Below are 20,716 nucleotides of genomic sequence, written 5' to 3'. Positions count from 1 at the left end.
GAGACCATTTTCTTGGGCATTTAAAAAAATTATAGGCATATACATATACATACACAAATACACATACACATGAATATATATGTATATATACACACATATAGGTGTGTCCTTTTTTTAAAAAAAAAGTTCTTTATTGTTGAAAGTATTACAATATGCCTCCTTTTCCCCCCATTGGTATGTGTTCTTTTTAATTCATGTACATACTGTATTGAACCTTGCTCACTTTCATATATTGTTAGTGCATCCATCTATAAACTTATATGGATCTACCTCATGCATTCTCTTGGCATATAGAATTCCATAATGTGGCTGGTACAGTTCCCTAATGATAGCTCTTTAGACTATATCATTTTTGTGTGCAATTACCAACATTCTTCTACATACCTATGTGTGTACGTGTGCAAATTTATATGTGGTATAAATGAATAAAAATAGAATTGCTGGGTCAAAAGTTTTCCGATTCATTTTAAACAAATGCCAGTTCTGATGTTAAATTTGAATAGCATTTAAATGTATTCTCTCTGCTCACTGCTATTACAGTCTCCCATGAATAAGTCTTTGAACCATGCCCTGCTGCATAAGTCATCAGGGAAAGCAGTTGTGTGTTACATTTTTCCAGTTATGGCTTAAAATTCTATTTTTGCTAGTTAAAATAGTACCAGCTTTAAAACTAACCTCTTTGACTAAAGTAAAACCTGTTTACCATTTTAATGGAAATGCACCATTTATGAAGTGAAAGTGATTTGTAACCCCTGAGTCTGCCTGATGCCCAGTTGGTGGCAGCAACTTTCAGCACCTCACTAATATTTCCTCTAGTTAAAAGGCACTTTAAGCTCATCAGTGTCGGTGTGCACTGGCCTAATCTCTCTTATAAATACTGCCTTCTTGTCTTTCCCTGAGGTGACAGGTGGCTTCAGGATTTGCCTTCATGTTCTTGGTACATATGTGTATTCGTATCCTGTCAGCTGCCTCACTTCACAGGCGAGGGACTGCCTAGCTTTACCATCTGGGTGTATAGTCATAGCTTGTCTTATTCTCCTCCCATCCTGTTGCAGGTGTTTTTTTTTTCTTCCCACTGGGCAGCAGAAGTTGTTCCACAGTGGAAATTTAAGCATCCTCAAGTTCCTTCCCAGTTTTTGCTGTGTTTTCTTAGAGTAAATCGCCAATTTCTGTCTTTACAGGAATATTTTTAAATGGAGTGAGTGTGGTCTGCATTTACTCTGCAAAAATTACATTTTTCTCGATTTTGAAATGAGAAGTTTGCAAGTTTCAAAAGTGTTTTCAAATAATAAGTGTATAGTAGTTTTCTTTTGTTTGGGCATTGTTAATTTGTGTGAAATGAGTTTATGAGAAATAATAAAATTCTAGCTTTGTTGTTGAAATTTCAGTCCATCACATTTTTTCCTCAGCCAAATTCTTAACTTGTGTGATTAGGCAAAAAGTGTGGGAGACAATCCAATAAAAAAAACAACAAAACCAAATGCACAACTTTACTTGACTAGGAGTAGTTATGTGCCATTTATTTATGATTGCCTTATTGCTTTAGCTCTCAAATAAGGAAATATTACAGTTTCCTGTCAAAGGGGAAAAAGAAATCTTTAGAGTGAAACCCCTGCCCCCAAATCTCTGATAAGATGAATTGAGAAGTTTTATCCTTGTTGCCTGGTTTGTGAGTGTATGAGACTGGTTGTGTTTCACACAATTTGTCCCCTTGTGCGTGACTCCTTTTGGTCTTTGTTTATTTGTTTATTTTTTCCAGAGGTCTTGTTCCCAGAAAAATACACATGGAACAGTTCATACACAGGGTAGATTATGTGACGGCAAACTCCTAGGGATTAATTACACAGAAGTCTGTTATTAAAATAAAGAATGTTAACAGGGAACACAGAAAAAGTTCTGTAGACTTTATAACGCCCATTTTACTTTACAAAGAGGACTTTAAGGCTTCACCTGAAGTCAGATAGGCTAATCATTAAATATGGCTAAAAGACTCCTGCAGTGGTATGGTTTGTCCTTGCATTTATTGAAAAGATAAGCTAAAATATTGAGGCACCATTAAAAAAGGTTATTCTTAAGTAGAAGGCTTCAGTAATTCCACATTTTAAACAAGAAGATGGAGACACAATATTTATTTATGTGACTCATTTCATAACATTCAAGACATAGTGGTTGTTAACAAAAATGCATAAGTTATTGATATTACAAATTAATTAAAACATGCACCAGTCTCCTTGAGATGGGGTTAGGGCTGATGGAAACAGAATTACAGATATCTGTCCAAATTTATTTGGAATTATAAAGATTAGTGAAATGTTTCTTTCTTGTCTTGTGTAGCAGATATTTAACAAGGTTATAGTATTTTGCCAGTGACTCTAAGCAAGCAAAATACTGAACAAATTATTAGGCTCTTTACACACTAGTTTGTTTGCTTTATCCTACAATAAACCAGGCAACCAATCTAAATAATTTGGGAATATGAGCTTTAATTTTCAGTGTGAAAATAGGTTTTAAATATGTTTTCTTGAGCTCTACTAACATTTTTTTCTGTTTCTAGAAACTAACCCAATAAATGGGGCCCATTCGAGCAACTTAGAACTTTTCCCCATAATTTTGTTTTTAGAAAGCTGAAATCAATAATGTATCAGGCCTGAGTTATATGGCAGGCATATGAGAGTTTAATGTTTCAAGAGTGTTAAGCTTGATTTTCCCATTAGGTTGTAAAATCATCAAAGGCAACAAAGCAATCATAAGCATTTTAACATTACGTTATTGTTAGATGGGATTCCAGAGAGTTCATTAACTCAGGAAGCCTTGATTGAAAGCCATCCTGAATTTAGGTGCGTGGAATGCCAGAGACATACAGCCATGGCCCCGAGGGGCTTAATATTTGCGAACACAGTCAGATGCATTACAGGAACTAAGAGTCAACAGAAAGATAGTAGAGGACATAGGATCTAGAATTAAGTAAAAACAAATAATAAGAACAATTGTTGCAGTGGCAGGTGACATTTAGATGACATTTATGTACCAGGCACTGCTTTTCAGTGTTTTACAGATGGGACCTCATTTGATGCCCACAGCATTTCTATGAAATGAGTCCTTTTACTAGCTTCCTTTTACAGCTATAAGAGCTGAAGCACACAATGGTTAAGTTTTAAAGACACATTTTTAATATTTTTTTCTTCATTAATTTTAGTTCTGGTTTTGGTTTTTCATTCCACTGGACAAAAATGTGGGGCTAAAACATTGTAAAATTCCCCTTAAAATTCCCAATATTTCTTTGTGCCCAATCCCAGGCATAGTTAATAACATGATAATATTTTGTCAAACAAGAAAATTTCTTTAACATTTCTGCAATAACATAATAGAACAGAAGGAATTAAAGAATGTTAGATCTGGTGGGGTCTTTGGATGGCACATATCTTATATTTTAGCATTATACCTTGACTTTTATTGAGAGTGGTAGGTAACCATCACAGACACTCTCCTGCATCACCCAAGGTTCTGAGCTAGAGACATTGCTCATGATGTCATTCAGAATCGCTTGCGCTCATGTGCCATGTGAGAGATTTTTCTCAGAATCAAGTTGCAAGAGAAACTTCTCTTTCCAGGAGAGGCTGCTATGTGTCTTAAATTCTTAAGACACAATATGATGAGTTCCTGAATTCTTTCATTTTTTTACCTTGGTTGCCTGCAATATATAATTTTTACATTAAATTGCAGGAATAATGGTAAAGAATAGCAAGTTCTGATATATCCCTCATGATTGCACTTTACATATGTTAATTCATTTAACACATACCTTCTTGAAGAGGGAGATTATACCTACCTGCCCATTAAACAGATGAAGAAATGGAGGAATGCAGAGTTCTAGTAATTATTCCAGAGATATAAATTAGTAAGAGGTAGAGTTGGGAAATCTGTCTTCATAGTCTGTGCTCTTAACCAGTGTGTTGCACTGCTTCTCCAGTGTAATAAATCTGATACCTGGTAAGTTTATTCTTTTTTCCATAGTCTTGAATCTTTCATTTCCCCCAAATCTTCTCCGACCATTGCTTCGGGGAAAGACTCAACATTTATTGAAGGCAGATGCAGTCACATGAAAAAGGAAGCGTCATTGTGGAAACTGGATTAAACTGAAAAGACTTCAAAGTGAAAGTCTACCAGGGCTCAGCCAACTGGTGGACCAAGCTTCCTGTTTTTTATAAATAAAGTTTTATTGAATCAAATCCATGCCCATTGTTTACATATGATCTATGTCTGCTTTCACACTACAGGGATAGAGTGGAATAGTTGAGACAAAGATTGTATGGCCTGGAAAAAAACAAATTATTTGCTCTTTGTCTTTACAGAAAAGGTTTGCTGACTTTTGTTCTATGTAACAAATAAGTGACTGTCAGGACTGAGAACTTCTTAAAGGCGGTTTCCTTTTTTGTTTTATTTATTACTGGGAATAATTAGGAGCTGGGCATATGGTAGGTGTTCAGTATTTAATTTTTGAATGCCTGGCCATTTTGAAGAACTGGTTGACAGGATAAGGTAAATTATATAAATTAGAGCTCGAAGGACGTATATGAGAGAAATGAAGAAAAATTTGAGTGGAAAAGGCACAAAGTGAAAAGAATATAAAGTGTTTGCGCTCATGGGCAGGGCTTGCATTGCCTGGCTCCAAGGGGCCCAGCTCACAGTGTAGCCTGTGAGAATAGTGCCTTTGGAGTTGTATAATATGCAATCTTGTGAGCCTGTCCATAGAGTGACATTGTCAGGCTGGGAGGGGAACTAGAGGACACATACCATCACTACCTGATCGTGGGAAAGGTGAAGATGGTGAGTTAGTAAAGGATTTTAAGATGGGAACACAATCAGATCTTTGCCACTTGGCGGAAGTGTGGGAGGCGCATGGTTTAGAGAACAGAGAGACTAGAGGCAGGGAGATTTGGGGGGCTAACATGGCAATCAGGGTGAGCGTGGACGATGGCCTAAGCAATGGCAGTGGAGGGGTTAGAAGAGGCTCAAGGTGTTCCAGAAGTAACCTGGCCAGTACTCAACCACTAAGTTGTGTGAAGCAAAGTGGGCGAGGCACTTAGGATGTTCCCACCTCCATGTGTCATTAAAACTTACTACACATGAAAACATTATAGCACCATTAATGAGAAATGAAATCATTCCAAGTCCCTGTACGACAGGGAAACAAGCTATTTTCATCTGTGTTTTGGTTATCTTATTGCTATGTAACCAATTACCCCCAAACTGAGTGGCTTAAAAGAACAACAATTTTATTATTTCTTATGATTCTGCAGACCAGGAATTTGGACAGGGCACAGTGGGGAACCTTGTCTCTGCTCCCTGCAGTGTCACTGGGGCCGGAATGAGCAAGAGGACTTCTTCACGTGTGTTTCTGGTTCTGTGATTGTGGACTGGCGCCTGCAGCCCTGTTTACTTTGGTGTGGCTTAACTAAATGGACAGATAGAGCAGGGGAATAAAGGAAGCAAAGAGTCACTTGTCTGGCTCTTTTGGGGGACTTCCAGGTTTTAAAGCTCTCTCCGATGTGATCTCCTGCCTGGGCCTGCCCCTGGTGATGGAGCCATGTAGTGTGTTTTTTCAAATGGGGAAACTGAGCCCCAGGTGCAGCGACCAGGCCTCGCTCAGAATAAGTGTCTGTTGTAACTCGATCTTGAACAAGAGCTTCTTGACCTGGGTCACATGCTTTAACCCCATATGTTGACTGCAGAACTGACTTGCATGGCTGAAAGCTGGCTGGAAGGGCTGGATGGGCTCATGTGTTTGGCTCGTGGGCTGCGTCCCTCACATCTTCCTGGAGTCTCAGATCGTCCCCCTCTCACATGGCCTTGGGACAGACTCTCCAGCAGCGTAGCCAGACCTTTTACATGGAAGCTGAGGATTCCAAGAGTATAAAAGTGGAAGCTACCAGACTTTCTTCAAACTTAGCCTGGACTTGCATGGCCTGGAATTCCATGCAAGTCATAGGCCTTGTCTAAGTTCAAGGGCATGAACAAAAAGCCATAGTTTTAGCATGGATGGAACTGGAGAGCATTATGCTAAGCGAAATAAGCCAGCCAGAGAAAGATAAATATCACATGATATCACTTATTTGTGGAATATAACGAACAACATAAACTGATGAACAAAAACAGATCCAGAGACAGAGAAGCATCAATCAGACCGTCAAACCTCAGAGGGAAGGTAGGGGAGGGTGGAGGTAAGGGGGACTTGTATGCATACATATAAGCTTAACCAATGGACACGGACACCAGGGGGGTGAGGGCATGAGTCAGGGGCTGGGGGGGGGGCAGTAGGGGAGATAAGGACATATCTAATACCTTAATCAATAAAGGAAAAAAAAAAGCCATAGTCCCCGCCCCCCCTGCCCCAGGTTCTTTATTTTTTCCATCACTATATATCTACTCTATGCCCTCATCCACCTCCACTCCCCCCTCCCCCCCCCCCCCGAAATCACCACACTGTTGTTCTAGTTCTTTATGTGAGGAGCAGCATGTATCTGCAGGAAGGGGCGGAATTGGGGAGGACATTTTTGGAGACTAGCTATCAAAGTGAAGGAATGGGTTTTTGGGAAGGATAATTAGATGTTTAAGGTTTTTTTGTTGTTGTTATTGTTAATCCTCACCTGAGGATATTTTTTTCCATTGATTTTTAGAGAGAGTGGAAGGGAGGGGAGACAGATAGAGAGAGAGAGAGAGAGAGAGAGAGAGAGAGAGAGACAGACAGACATGGATGTGAAACTGACACACTGATTGGTTGCCTGGCCAGGGCAGATGTTTATGTTGTAATCTAACTTGATTGAATCTGATTGGCTTAGTTCCCCACTGAAGATGTATATGGGGTTTTGCTACTGTGACTGCATAATGAAAAATGAACAACATGCCCCATGTTCTGTTAGGTTAATGTTAAGGCACTGTTCTTAGCTTGTCCACAGTTCCACAAACCCTAGGAATAATGTTACACTTCTAATAAACTGGCCAATTTTGTTTTATTGAAATAGAAGAGTTATGAAACTCCTAACTTTCCTGCTTTCTTTTTAGCTTCTAAGAAACTTGGACAAATTTAATGCAGACTTTAATTTATTATCTTAGGTACCTGATATGTTTTGCCTCCTTCTATATGAGATTTTATTTTCAATTTCTATTAATAGCCAATTTTTTGCATATCTGTTGGTATAATTTACCTCAAAAGTTGTTTTTAGAATGAGGGAGTATAATTAATAAATAAAAAAGATGTACAGTTGCCAATAGAATTAGAGTTGTAATGAGCCGAATGCTATTAATTTTGTCATAAATGGAACAGCCACATTGTTAATAGAACAAAACTGGATTAGGAGTGCAGTCCAGTTTTGATTGTAGATCCAATACTCTACTATCAAAGTCTGGTTTTAAGTCCTTGGTTCTTTCCCACTTTCTCAAGTGGCTTTTGTGTTGAAGTTATCACAGAGTCTATTTATTCAGCCCCTCGGAACGGAAGGGAGAGGGGACAATCCCCTATCTCCGCCATTCCCAGCCGGAGATGTATTCCAGACATCAGGCAGGCCAGAGCGGGAGAACTGCTCCATTAGACAAGTTATTTGGTTCAGTGTTCTGAAGGGTTGTGAATTCCTAGACCATCAGTCATACTTACATTCAAATATAAGTATCCAAACACATCGAAGTCCAAATATAGTACAACCACTTTACAACGTGGGTGCTGGGAGACAGGATTTATGTCGGCCCTATGGACACATTATGTCTGCTGTTAAGCTCTTAGTTTCGTAGTTTTGAACTAAACTGGTGTGATATCTCTGTTAATAAAGAGAAGTATTCTAGAGACAGGTATTTGTTTTTCTGTTTCTTCTCCTTTTCCCTCTACCTCTTTTCCTTCTTCTATGTCATCAATATTCTTCTCCTTCTTCTTCTTCTTCCTCTTCTTCTTCTTCTTCTTCTTCTTCTTCTTCTTCTTCTTCTTCTTCTTCTTCTTCTTCTTCTTCTTCATCATCTCATCTTTTTTTCTTCTTCTTATAACTAACTTCATGAGCTGAGCTTCACATAAAATAGGGATAATAGGAATATCAAATAAGGGTTAAAACATTAAGAAAATTAAATTATAAGTAAAACGTTACATTTTTACCTGAGGGTCTTGGGGTGTTCAAGAAGAAAACAGAGATAAGGTTTTGTTAGGGGAGGGAAGGAGAAAGACTGAGGGAGCCAGTGGAAGGGAGTCAGGAACAGGTTGTGGATGAAGAGTCCAGTCAACCAGTTACCTGCGTTGGACAGAGCAGGTCCCTCACTCATGGCAGCCTTGCTACCAGGTGACCTATGGCCTTACTGGACTGTTCAGGGGACCGAGAAAGATAGACACTTGGATGTCAGAAAAGATTCTTGTGAAACAATTAGAGAAATTTTGTGGAAAAATCAGGTCAAGCCAGCATTTATTATGCACCTATGTATATGGTACTATGTAAGGTTTGGTGCTCTCACACTCTCCTCACGAATGATGGTTTATTGTCTGCCATTTCCCCTACTCATTTGATGCTAATTTAGATTGAGTTAATTAATAGGTGCCTTTGATGAATAACTTTTAAAGACTCTTCTTGGTTTTGATTTTTTTGGCATATGGAATCATGACTCAGGTCTTCCTCTATAGTCAGATCATCCATCTTTATAAAAACATTACAAGTTAGAGTGATAGTGGGGCAGACGTTAAAAATTTATTGATGCAGAAACCGAGGCCCAGAGAGAGTTTATTAAAAAGTGCTCAAGATGCTTATTTCCTTCTCTATGAAGTAGCGAGATGTGGAAGCTGAGTCCCACAGTGCCAGGAGCCGATTTCATTAGACGTGTGTCATTGCGCAGGAGATCATGCCTCCCTTTGTGTTCATACCCTGGAGAGGGTGAGTGGTACCCGAGGGTCCTCAGCTGGGCTGCCAGTAAGGGCACAGGGCACAGGACACAGGGCACAGGGCACAGGGCACAGGCACTTTTCTTGTTCTCTCTTTATTTGGCTTAGGAAGTACGATCAGCCTCTCAGTGGTCGACCCAGATGGGAGGCTGGACATCAGAGCTTTAGCTCCTCAGGACTCCCTTCAATCAGTGGAAGTCTCTGGCTTAGGTGAGGGCAAATGGGATGGGGCTTTTAATGGAAGGTGGTTTCCGGTGAGGGTAGCAGTGAGGGGGTGGGGGAAGGAGCACTGGGAATCTTCTCTGGGAGTCTGAGGGGTAACTCCCCCCCACCCCACAGTCACACTTCTAATGAGCAATTAGAATGTTCAATGTCCTGGGATGGGCCACCGCAATTCTAGGTCTGTAAACTTGGACTCTTGTTGCAGCGTGCTGACTCAGTTATCCAAACTATTAATTTATACATTTAGATTCCATGTAATAAGCATGTCAGTAATGAAAAAACTCTTGTTTTCCATATCATCTACCCCAGAACATCTGTTTAATCTAAGTGACAACTATAAATTGAGCATTAGCCGTTTTTGAATCGGGGATCTAATGCTTAAATCTCAGAATGAACAGCCTGTCTCAAGCCAGTTGATATTATCATCTTCTGTCCAATGATTCTAGGCCAGGGGTGGGCAAACTTTTTGGCTCGAGGGCCACAATGGGTTCTTAAACTGGACCGGAGGGCCGGAACAAAAGCATGGATGGAGTGTTTGTGTGAACTAATATAAATTCAGAGTAAACATCATTACATAAAAGGGTATGGTCTTTTTTTTTTTTTTTTTTAGTTTTATTCATTTCAAATGGGCCGGATCTGGCCCGCGGGCCGTAGTTTGCCCACGGCTGTTCTAGGCAGAACTACATTTGGAATATCTTTCTCTCTCTTTGCTGATGGGGTTAATGTCCCAGATGATGTGGACATGTGCTCTCCAAGGAAGGACTTGATATGCAACCTTCAAGTGGACAGAACGTTTTTTAATTTTTCATGGACTGCTGCTGCTTCACGCCCCAGAGTTTAGGCCACTGACCTCAAGTTTGCAAATTTTATATCCCATTACCACCCTGTGAGCTCTGCACTCCCCAGGGCCACATAGTTGATGTTTTAGCTGGAATCTGAGAAAGTGTCTGAACATTTCCTGAAGAGTTGGCGAGGAGCAATTTGGCAGTTCAGTCATAAAAACCCAGAGCTAGTGGCTGGGGTATATGTTATAATGACCTCACGCTGTTTCCTATTTGAGCCTGGTCGTGGGTCGCTGGGTAGAGTGGCATTGCTTGTGGGACTGACTATATTTTAAAGGTCTGAGGAGTCATTTTCAATGAAGACTAATAACCATTGGCCATGTTTTCAGGGGGGCTTGGAAGTGTGGGCGTAGGGTCTGTTAGGAAGGAACCTCAGACAAGTGGCTTGATCAGTCTGAGCCTCAGTTTCTTCACTTATAAGTGAGATTCGAATACCTTTCTGGGTTGCCCGGAGGTTTAACGAGATAGTGCATTTCCCATTCCTACTACAGTGCCTGATGTGCTTAGCTGTGGCAATGAGGACGATTCTAATTCTGATACAGCTAAGGAAAATGAGGGAGGGAGTCATACAAAGAGGCAGGATTTTTATGGCTAAAGCAAAAAGTTAGATAATTATTGTATCTGGAGACCACAGTCTCCACTTTCTCTCCTTGGAACTGGTTATTTTCAGAACCAAAGGAAGCAAACTTGAACTTTAAAATCTTTAAAAATATAATTTTAATGGAAACTTACTTTGTCTGTGGAGCTCTGGCTATACGTAAAGGCAATGTGCATGTAAGGCTTTTATTTTTAAATGCTCCCTTCATCTAAATTGTGTTGCCTTCGTTAGGAAATAAACTTACTAAGCACTATTCCTTATTAATATGCTCCTTTCAACTCCTCCAAAGAAGTTTGCATTGTTGGATTGACAGATGTGGCCAATAGGCCTTGTCTCTCTCCTGAAGGACACTTTCCCCCCAAGAGCTTTGTGAAAGGAATTTGTTACTTTAGGAAATGGAAGGACTGGCCCCAAACCGTTTTCTTTGGCATCAGTGCAAAGAGGACCCTGAAAGATAGTACTGCTGTGTGGTGAGGTGGTTGGCTGTTTATTGAAACGTGCTTTCTTTGGTTATGATCGAGTGGACGACAAGCCACACTACCCTTCAGCTCATGATCTCAGAGGTGATGAGAGACACTCTTTCCCAGCTACCATACATCAGATCTCGTGGAGAAGTCTGGCTCTGCTGCTGTTCATGTGCCCACCACTGTGGCCAAGGAAATGGGGCCCTGGGGCTGGCCAGGCCTGAGCCATGTGGAATGGGTTCCTCTTAGGAAAGAGGAGTTTGGCCAGCAAAGAAGAGGAAGGGAAGCTGAGTGGGTAAACAGCACATCTGTACGCAAACAAAGAAAGCTCCATTTTTCTTTCTTTTCTTTAAAAAATATTTTTTTTTACTGTTGAGAGCATTACAGATGTCTCCCATTTATACGCCCCCCCCCCGTGTCCCCCTTTCCCCAGGTTTTCAAAAGCTCCCTTTTTCGTAGACCCAGGACTTCTTCAACTCACTGTTATTACCATTTTCCCTGGGCACTTTGTGGGCGGGCCTCACTTGCCTGATTTGGGGCCAGGCTGACACAGATTGGCCACCCCTGAGAAGAGCCATGGCCTTCACCTTCCGACTGACCATCCCCTTCCTTTGGCTTCATGCTTTGCAGCAGCATAATGCACACTCAGTACAAAAGGGTTCTTATTTGTTGTTTTTCTTCTGTGCCCTATTTCTCTTGAGAAATTGAAAATAGTTTTATTTTTTTTTCTTTTCTTATAATGATTCCCATTTTGATTTTCAAGAAATCTTAAACTATTGAACATCCAGGAAAGTGGAACAAAATATACATTATCTTAATTAAGGCAAAGCTGTAGTAGAATCCCTGTGCCCTGCACCCTTACATTTCAGCCTCTGGTGAATTAATGGCTGTAAACTTTCTGAAGTTGTGGTTGCTTCATATTCATCCTCGGCCCATAAAAGTAAGAGTGCTTTAAATAAGGAATGGTTTCCACAGATAGTAATTTTTCTAATTGTCATTAAAAATGTTCGAATTACCTAATTTTTCTCATCCCCTTAGGGTAAATCACACAACCACCAATACAATCAAGGTTTATGAAAAAGCAAAAATATAAAAACAAAGCAACAAATACCAGGTACTTTTTATGCTCTGCTAACTTCTCAAGAAAGAAAGAAATTCTATATAATAGAATGCTAATATGCAAATTGTCCCCTCTGGAGTTTGACCGCTCGCTATGACATGAGCTGACCACCAGGGGGTGGCATGAAATGAAGGAAGACACTGGCTGGCAGCTGGCAGCTGGGGGAAGGAAGGCCTCAATCGTCCCTGATTGCCAACCAGGCCTAGGGACCCTACCCGTGCATGAATTTCATGCGCCGGGCCTCTAGTCTCAAATAAGAAAACAAACTTTTCAAAGTTTTGAAGACCTTTCAGGAATTTTACAAGAATATGTGAGCCATTTTTTTTCCTTCTTTTTCTTTGGTAAGCAATTCTGACTTAATATTAAGGATATTGTTGACTATTTGACAGAATTTGAGACAACAGAGTTTCCTTTAACCTTGGATTGAGTTGTCTGCTCATTTGCATTTGGTCTCTCCCTTGAAAATGGGTCAACACAGATTCTCACATATTGAAGAATCAGAAAACATAGCACGATTTCTTGCTAAATAATTTCGTCCTCTCGTCTCATATTTCCCGTGACTGTAAGCACTCTCTCATTTATGAATAGAAAAGCCAAAATTCAGCCCTTTAATGGACCAGATACAAATCAATCCCCTCAAATATATTTTTTTGTTAACTGATGGGTTTATTTTCTTATTAAAAAAGATAAAGTATCCTTATGAAAATGAGTCATGTCAAAAAGTAGTTGTAGTACCCAGGGAAGCCCACCCCTTCGGCTGACATGCTTAATTCTTTGCACAAGTGTAGTGAAGTCATTGCTCTTGGAGTCCTTGTCTAATGAACAGCAGCCTTATTTAGTTGCCACACACTTCAAATTTGTAGAAACACGTTGGTTAGTTTTTGCCACTTGTTTAAGATGGTAAACATGTTGGGATTGGACTGTTATCTCTAAATGGGGATTCCCATCCCTCTTAAGAATGTTGAGATAAATAACAGATAAAAGTGGTTCCTGAAGTGGTGTGGTGATGGTGTGCAGGAGAATATGCCTATGAGGATGAACTAGGCCAATGCTACTGCAAAGTTGTTGATTTAAGTTTTTTAATAAGGAGGATTTAATATATACAAGACTAGAGAGAACAATACAAAAGCTCCAGCTTTTGCAGTTATCAAGTAATGGTCAATCTTATTTTATCCATTTTACTCCCCCATCGCAGATTTTTTTTTGAAGTAAATCCCTAAAAATAATTTAGTGAATATTTCAATATGCATTTCTACAAGATAAAGGATCTTTAAGAAGCATAACCGTAATACACTATTACATTTAAAAATAACATTAAAATATCACCAAACACCCAGGATTTAAATTTTCCTGATTAGGTAATAAATTTTATTTATTTTTTAAGTTTGTCAAATCAGGATGCAAGTAAAGTTCATATTTTGTAATTATTGATATGCTTCTTAAATATGTTTAGATATATAGATTGCCCCCATTGTCATTTTCTACCTTGTAATTTATTTATTGAAGGAATTTGTTCATGCTCTATGATATCACTTGTATGTGGAATCTAAAAAGCTTAACAAACTCAGAGAAACAGAGAGTGGAGGGTTGGTTACCAGGTGGGAGAAAAGGGGAGATAGTGGTCAAAGGGTATAAATTTCTGGTTATAAGATACATTAGTTCTGGGGACCTAATATACAGCATGGTGTTTATAGCTAATAATACTGTGTTATATACTTGAAAATTGCTAAGAATAGATCTGAAATGTTCTCACCACAAGAAATAGGAACTATGTGATGCGGTGGAGGTGTTAGCACATGTTAGGGCGGTAATCATGTTGTATCAAATCAACACACTGTACACCTTAAAGTTACACACTGCTACTTGTCAATTATATCTCAGCAAAGCTGGAAAGGAAGAAATTGGTGCATGTCCTGTAGAGCAGAGCTACTTAAAATGCCAGTCCATAAACAGCTTATTACCAGTTTCTAATGAGACGAGAAGCATGTGCCAGATTGTAAATCCAATCACTAAGCACACTATTTAGCTCAGCTGATTCATATTTTTTCATGGCAAGGCTTTCTCCATGAAGGAGGCAGGGAGGTGATTTGTCCCTCCGTCAGCTCCGTATCTCATTACAGATGAGTACCATGTAGCATGCAGACCAGCACCGCCAGTCCTGGGACCACACCTCCGCACGCTGCTGTCCAGTTTCTCAGCCTAGTGGTGACTGCATCTAGTGCTGGTGGTACTTATCCTTCTCCTCTGTCTCCTGTATGCACTGTGACTTGCTTGTTGGCCCTAGAGGCGGATCCAAATCAGAATCCACTTCTTGGCGAGAAGACTTTGTTAGGCGTACTCCTATTAAGAGGCCCGTCATGCCTGCCGGTATATCTTCTTGTGATGTGAACAGCCCAAATTGATGATCATTGTCTAGATCCATTAACCTATGAGGGTAGCAGAATGGGCATATTTGAATTTTGTCACTTCCTGTTCATTAATACTGTGAAGTTTTATACGTAGATTTGAGCTTGTGCTCATTGCTCCACAGCCAGCAATGTCTACGATGCTGCCAAAGTGTGCTTTTTCTGCACTTCTCCGGACGGACCCATGGCTTTGAGAGTTGTGGAAAATGGCTTAATAGCTAATACTAAGTATTAGCAATGATGAGGCATAACATTTTGGGAAATTTGTGCAGAGGAGCCTGGCACTCGAGGGGGCAGAAAAGAAGGATATAATTATGCAGGTGTCCGTGGCTCTCCCCTTATCTAATGATTTTGCTTGAAAGTCAAGATGGAGCAGCTCAGTGTGTTATTTTTATTTCACAGTAAGAGTTTCAGACCAGGGTCTTATGAAAAGTTGGTAAGATTTTGGACTAGGGGTGGAAAGAAGATGCTTGTAGGTATTTTAACATTCAGGAGTGAATGTCTTCTCATTTCAGCATTGCTTTCTCAGGAATGCTCTTTTTAACTTTAGAAATCGTAACTTTTAAATAAATTTTATTGTGGTAACCATTTCATAATAGTTAAGTCAGATCATTATGAATCTGTTTAACTTAAACTTATACAGTGCTGCAAGTCAGTTATATCAATAAAACTGGAAAAACAAACAAACAAACAAAAAGAAATGGTACAGCTTTAATGACTCAAGTGAAAGATTTTGAAAAACACTGATATATCCAGATCCCCTTGGGAAAGGAATGCGGGGACAAGAGCTGCTCCAGTAGATTCATGCTAAATGTTTGTGGGGAATAGTGTGTTTGTGTGTGTGTGTGTGTGTGTGTGTGTGTGTGTGTGTGTGTGTGTGTGTAAGTCACATTTCCTGTGTTTCATATCAGTGAAAAAGATGTACATATACAGTTCTTTGAGAACAGATGTATTTCTACCTAATGTCCAACTTCCAGGTACTTGCAGGTTTTTAGACCAAGGCTTTGCCTTAGGAGCTGCTACAGAGATTGGAAACCTTTTAGGTATGTTAGGAGGTAGAAAGGTGGACACATTTCCCTGTTCTGGCAGCATCGTCTCCTCTGAAGTTGTCACTATGTTGAAGTTTTGTGCTGACATTATCACCGCCTCTGCACAATTATAGCTTGAAACATGAATGCTGCCACATCCTCCCGGGCACTCCAGAGGTGTTGAGAGGACAGCACTGGCATCATGGAGGCCCAGAGAGAAACCTTTTGGGTTGGATTTCAGGGGAGAGCTGTGCTGATGGTTGGGATGAATCGCCAGTCTCTCCGTACATTGGACCGAGTGCCGGCAGCCTCTGCATTAAGTCAGAGAGCTGTGACGCTGGAGGGTTTTTTAGAACATCGTCCTGCTCACCTGGCTTTCGTGCACCAGGTCAGATGGTTGCCTGGGTGATCTGATACTTTTGCTTGAAGCTGCTTTTCTAAAGATGAGACACACCCATGTTCAAGTGTACGTGCAGAACACATTCCAGTGGGGCTGTGAGTAGGTTTAGAATTGTCCACATTTTGAATCTCCACATTGCTCCCCACCCACCCGCTCCCCTGAACACTGAACATGTTAAGAGTTGGCTGCTATTTCACCAGAGGGAACAGGACAGGATACTCACCGTGGAGAAGCTATTTCAGAAAGGGAAGTGCCAATCTGTAGGAGTGAGGGCTCCCAAAATGTATTTATCATCGCTTTCCCTTTCCAATCTACTTTGTAAGATCGATCTTCAAATTTTTGGTTGGCACACCCAGGAAAAGAAAACCGGAGCACAAAAAATGATGCACACATTAGTTTTTATGAGGGAACACATTCTTTCTGGGATATTTATGGAAACATCTTTCTAATCTCGAATCTAGAAATCTTTAGTACGAACCTTGGGATATTTTAGGAGTAAATTCTTTTGGTTTTTAATTAGTGACCTATGACATGCTTCTATGGTGTAACCTCTGAACAATGACTTCACATCTCTGAATTTCAGTTTCCTCATCTAAAAAGGAGCACAATAATACATTTTCTTAATAGAATCTGGGGGAAGAGTCACATGATTATTTTGTAAATTCTAAAGCTCTCTAAAATTTGCTAATGGTATTTGTTCTACAATGTGACTTCCCGTGGACTAGATAAATTCTTGATTTAGTCATATTCCCTCAAATTTAAATTAGACTGTTTTATTAGAAGTTTTCATAAATGTTTATAAATAAATGCTTACACCTTTGCTTCCATTGCAAAGTTAGAAAAAAAAGACTTGTTAAGTTCTTGACCCCTAATATTGTGAATTGTTAATTCCTATGACATACTCTCAACAACTTTTTTTCAGCTAACTTCCTCTGACTTTTTAAAAACTTAAACGCTATCAATGACTTTTTGTTGTTGTTCCTTAGGAACAGTGTTGCCTCTGTTCTCATGTAAGGGTTTGGGAAAGAAATGTTTTAAAAGACCCACTGCCTGTTGACGCCTATGAAATAGAGGTAGAGATACAAGACCCCCAAAGCTTTCGTAGCTATAAAATGTTTCTAAATAATGCACCTGACACATGGAAAAACTTTACTCTCATACCCCACGAATTCCACATACGGGATTTTTTATGTTTTTGATTTTTCATTTTAATTTCTTCAAATTTAGAAGAGTAAATGAGATGATATTGATTTCCTAGGACTCATGATCTCTTTTATTCCTTTATTATTGGTTTTATTCTAAACAGATGGACCTTGGCAATAAATTAACTCTGACTGAATTCGGTCCCCTTGTGTTGTCTTAGTTGGATGTATGTTTGACACCTGAGCCTTCATTTACCATTTAGGATTCAGGTATTGTGCGAGGTGCTGGGGGGCAAAGATCAATCTGAACTTTCTATCTTTAAGGAACTCACATTGCAAAAGAGAGGACAATTTTTTTGGTTCCAGGGGATCTGAAATGCTTGAATAACTTGAGTACAAGGTAAAGCTGCAAAATGGAGTTCAAATCTGACCTGCCTCCTTGTTTCATCTGGAAGCTACTCTTTCTGGAAATGGCTCACTGAACCCTGGTTCTGTGAACCCATCCTGGGGACTGATTTTATATTGGAGTTGCGGGCGGGGTGGGATCTTCTGGTCTCTACCAGAAACCAGGTACATTGAGGATGAGAATATCCAATTCCTCGCCAGTGTTTAAGTTACTACTTTATGGACTTATGGATATCCCGCGTTGGCCCCAGTGGTCTTGGGCTAGGGGTGAGGGTGGCACTGGGCCTGTGGCCAAGAAGGCTTATTCTGGCTGCCCTCTTAGGACTGTGTGGAGTGGTCTGAGTTGAAGGTGTTGAGTTCTCATAGTTCCCTGGGCAGCTTACTGTAGCTGCAGGGACCACGGGCCTGAGTGGCCAAGTTTCCCTCGGCTTGCCTGCCGTGGAATGTGTTTTCCCATAGAAACAACATTTTAAGTTGTGGTCAGGTTCCCAGACCAGCCTATAATAACCTATTTAGCTGATAATGTAGTCCAGAGACTGCTATTTGACTAGCTTGGGGACCAAACCACCACCTATTAACATTGTTTCTATTGGAAGAGCCATCCCGAGTTCTAAATACCAATATAGAAATGACATTTGGAGTCCTTCCTGTTGGTCAATTGGGAGCTGCCAGTACTCAGACCGGAATATCGCATCACTCTGCACTCCCAGTTCCTGAAGAACCCCATTCATTCCCCTCAGCTTGACCCCACTCACTGGTATTCTTGTCTTTTCCTGGGGCTGCCAATACATTCAGACGGTATTATTGCCCTGGACAGAGCTCTTGGTTTGAGAATTTCTGGGAAGGGGTGGGAATCATGGTTTCTGGCCCCCTTCTGTGGGTGATGAAGAGGAGGGGAGGGGAAATTAGGGCTAATGGGGCAGTGAATTCCACAGACCTAGTCCTGGGCTGCCTCTCACTGTGCAGGTTTTGCACCACTTGCTGAGTTTATGTGTTTGTGTTTTAATAATTTCTATACTTTGGCCAGTCTTTGGGAAAGTACAGTATGGCTTCGGTTTGAGTAAATGGAGCAAATACGCTAGTAAAGGAAACTGTGCTGCCAGTCCTTGGACTCGTGGGGAAGGCCAAGGGGTTGCAGGGCTCTGGGAAGCCATTCTACAGAACCTGTGTGTTTCCATGGTGTCATTGATCAGATCCTCTAGGATGCTGGAGAGACACAAATCTGAGATGTGCCAGTTTTCCAGTATTGAGGAAACCCTTCCTCATCCTTATAGAAAGAATCAAAGAGTAAAGTCCAAACTCTATCAAAAGATACACCGCCCTCCACATTTAGATGGGAGTATCTTTTATGCAACCAACCATGGGTGTGATGCCGGCAAGTCAGACACAGGCCCCTCCCTTTAGAGAGAAGTGGGTCTAGTGCAGACTATGGTGGCAAGTTAGCCAGAGCATCGCCTTTAGAAGTTGGGGGCCTCTGGGTGTTTAGCGGTGTGCGCAGCCTTGGCGCTCTCCGTGTTGCTCCTTGCAGAGCACCAGAAGTAGGAAGTGCCCAGACTTCAGCAGGATCCGGACATGCTGCACACAGCCGCGGGCTTCTGGTCTTCACGGTTCTTTCCCATCACACGGCCTCAGGGCTTTAAATTCTTCCTTTCTTTTTTTCCAAAGTAAATTACATATACACACATGTTTCAGTCACCCAAAGAAGATTCCAGAAGTTGGCCGCCAGTCTGAAATGACCTCCCAGCTACCGTTCTCGGAGAGCATCTGCTGGTCTTGATACACTGGCATGGGCAGTAAGTGCCCCCAGTAGTGCCCAGATCAGAAACATAGGAAATAAAAATAAAAAAAATAAAATGACCTCCCAGATTCGGGGAACTGCCTTTGCTGCTTTCCATTCTTTCAGCTTCTTAGGGTGTGTGTGTGTGTGTGTGTGTGTGTGTGTGTATGTGTGTGTGTGTGTGTGTATGTGTGTGTGTGTGTGTGTGTGTGTGTGTGTCCGTCCTTGATACAGCGACCTAAATTCTTTGGTTCTTAAGTCCTTGGGCTATTGCTTTTGATCAACACAGAATCCCCCCCCAAGCACAGCTTAGGGCAGACAGCAAAAAACTGTTGATGCAACACCCTACCCGCTCTGTGCTGTGAGTTCCCTACTCAGTGGTGGGAAAAGCCTTTGTTCAAACAGCACCTGCAGGCGGGCCTTCCCAGGCCACCCAGTGAACTGTGGGTGTTTATCTTTAGGAATTGGCCGTACATGGTGGCTTCATCGGTGGCCTTGGTCAGTTGCACCAATCTGCCAAAAGAAAGTATGCACCAATTTGTGAACTGAGAACTTTTGTTTCATTGCTTTTGGGATTTTGATCAGCTGCCTCCTGCATGCCGCCCCCCAAGGGTGATTGAGCCCACCACCGGGGCATGTGCCCTTTTGCTAAAGAAATAAGTAGAATCAGAAATTCAGATATGATTTTGTCTACATTGATTTTGCTTTTTCTCAAAGGAAACATATTGATCCCTGAGTTCTAAACACAGATAACTTCACTGGTCAGAATAAATTAATGAGCCCTGGCTGGTGTGGCTCAGTTGATTGGGCATCATCCCATGCACCAGAAGTTGCTTGTTCTATTCCCAGTCAGAACACATGCCCAGGTTGCGGGCTTGATTCCCAGTGGGGGCGTGCAGGGGGCAGCTGATCGATGTTCCACTCTCACATCGATGTTTCTCTCTCTCTCACCCTCTCCTTCCCTCTCTCTCTAAAATCAATGAAAATATTAAAAAAGAGAATCCTATATAGTAATAGCCTAATGTGCTAAGTGTCCGGCCGACCGGTTGGCCGTTCAACCAATAAAAACATAATATGCTAATGATATGCTTAGGCCGCTCAACCACTTGCTATGATGTGCACTGACCACCAGGGGTCAGACTCTCTGACTGGTAGGTTAGCTTGCTGCTGGGGTCCAGCCGATCAGGACTGAGCGAGACAGGGCCGGACATGCCCTGGAGCCTTCCCTTGTTCCTCCCCCACCACAATTGTGCACTGGTGGGGTCCCTCGGACTGGCTTGCGCCCTCTTGCAATCCGGGACCCCTTGGGGGATGTCGGAAAGCCAGTTTTGGCACGATCCCGCAGGCCAGGCTGAGGGACCCCACTGGTGCATGAATTCGTGCAGCGGGCTTCTAGTAAATTAAT

The 20,716-nt window shown here is 41.2% G+C and overlaps 1 protein-coding gene and 1 pseudogene across 3 annotated transcripts in view; both read left to right on the top strand.

The window, feature by feature from the left end:
• FBN1 (fibrillin 1) overlaps window positions 1-20,716 on the top strand; it is a 237,974-nt gene that overhangs the window by 3,245 nt on the left and 214,013 nt on the right. The window lies entirely within an intron of this gene.
• On the top strand, window positions 19,261-19,364 carry LOC118661818 (annotated as a pseudogene).

Source organism: Myotis myotis, unplaced genomic scaffold (assembly GCF_014108235.1).
Source record: "Myotis myotis isolate mMyoMyo1 unplaced genomic scaffold, mMyoMyo1.p scaffold_m19_p_1, whole genome shotgun sequence".
NCBI classification, from domain to species: domain Eukaryota; kingdom Metazoa; phylum Chordata; class Mammalia; order Chiroptera; family Vespertilionidae; genus Myotis; species Myotis myotis.
Note: the sequence above shows the minus strand (reverse complement) of the source record. Positions and strands in the feature narration are given on the sequence as shown.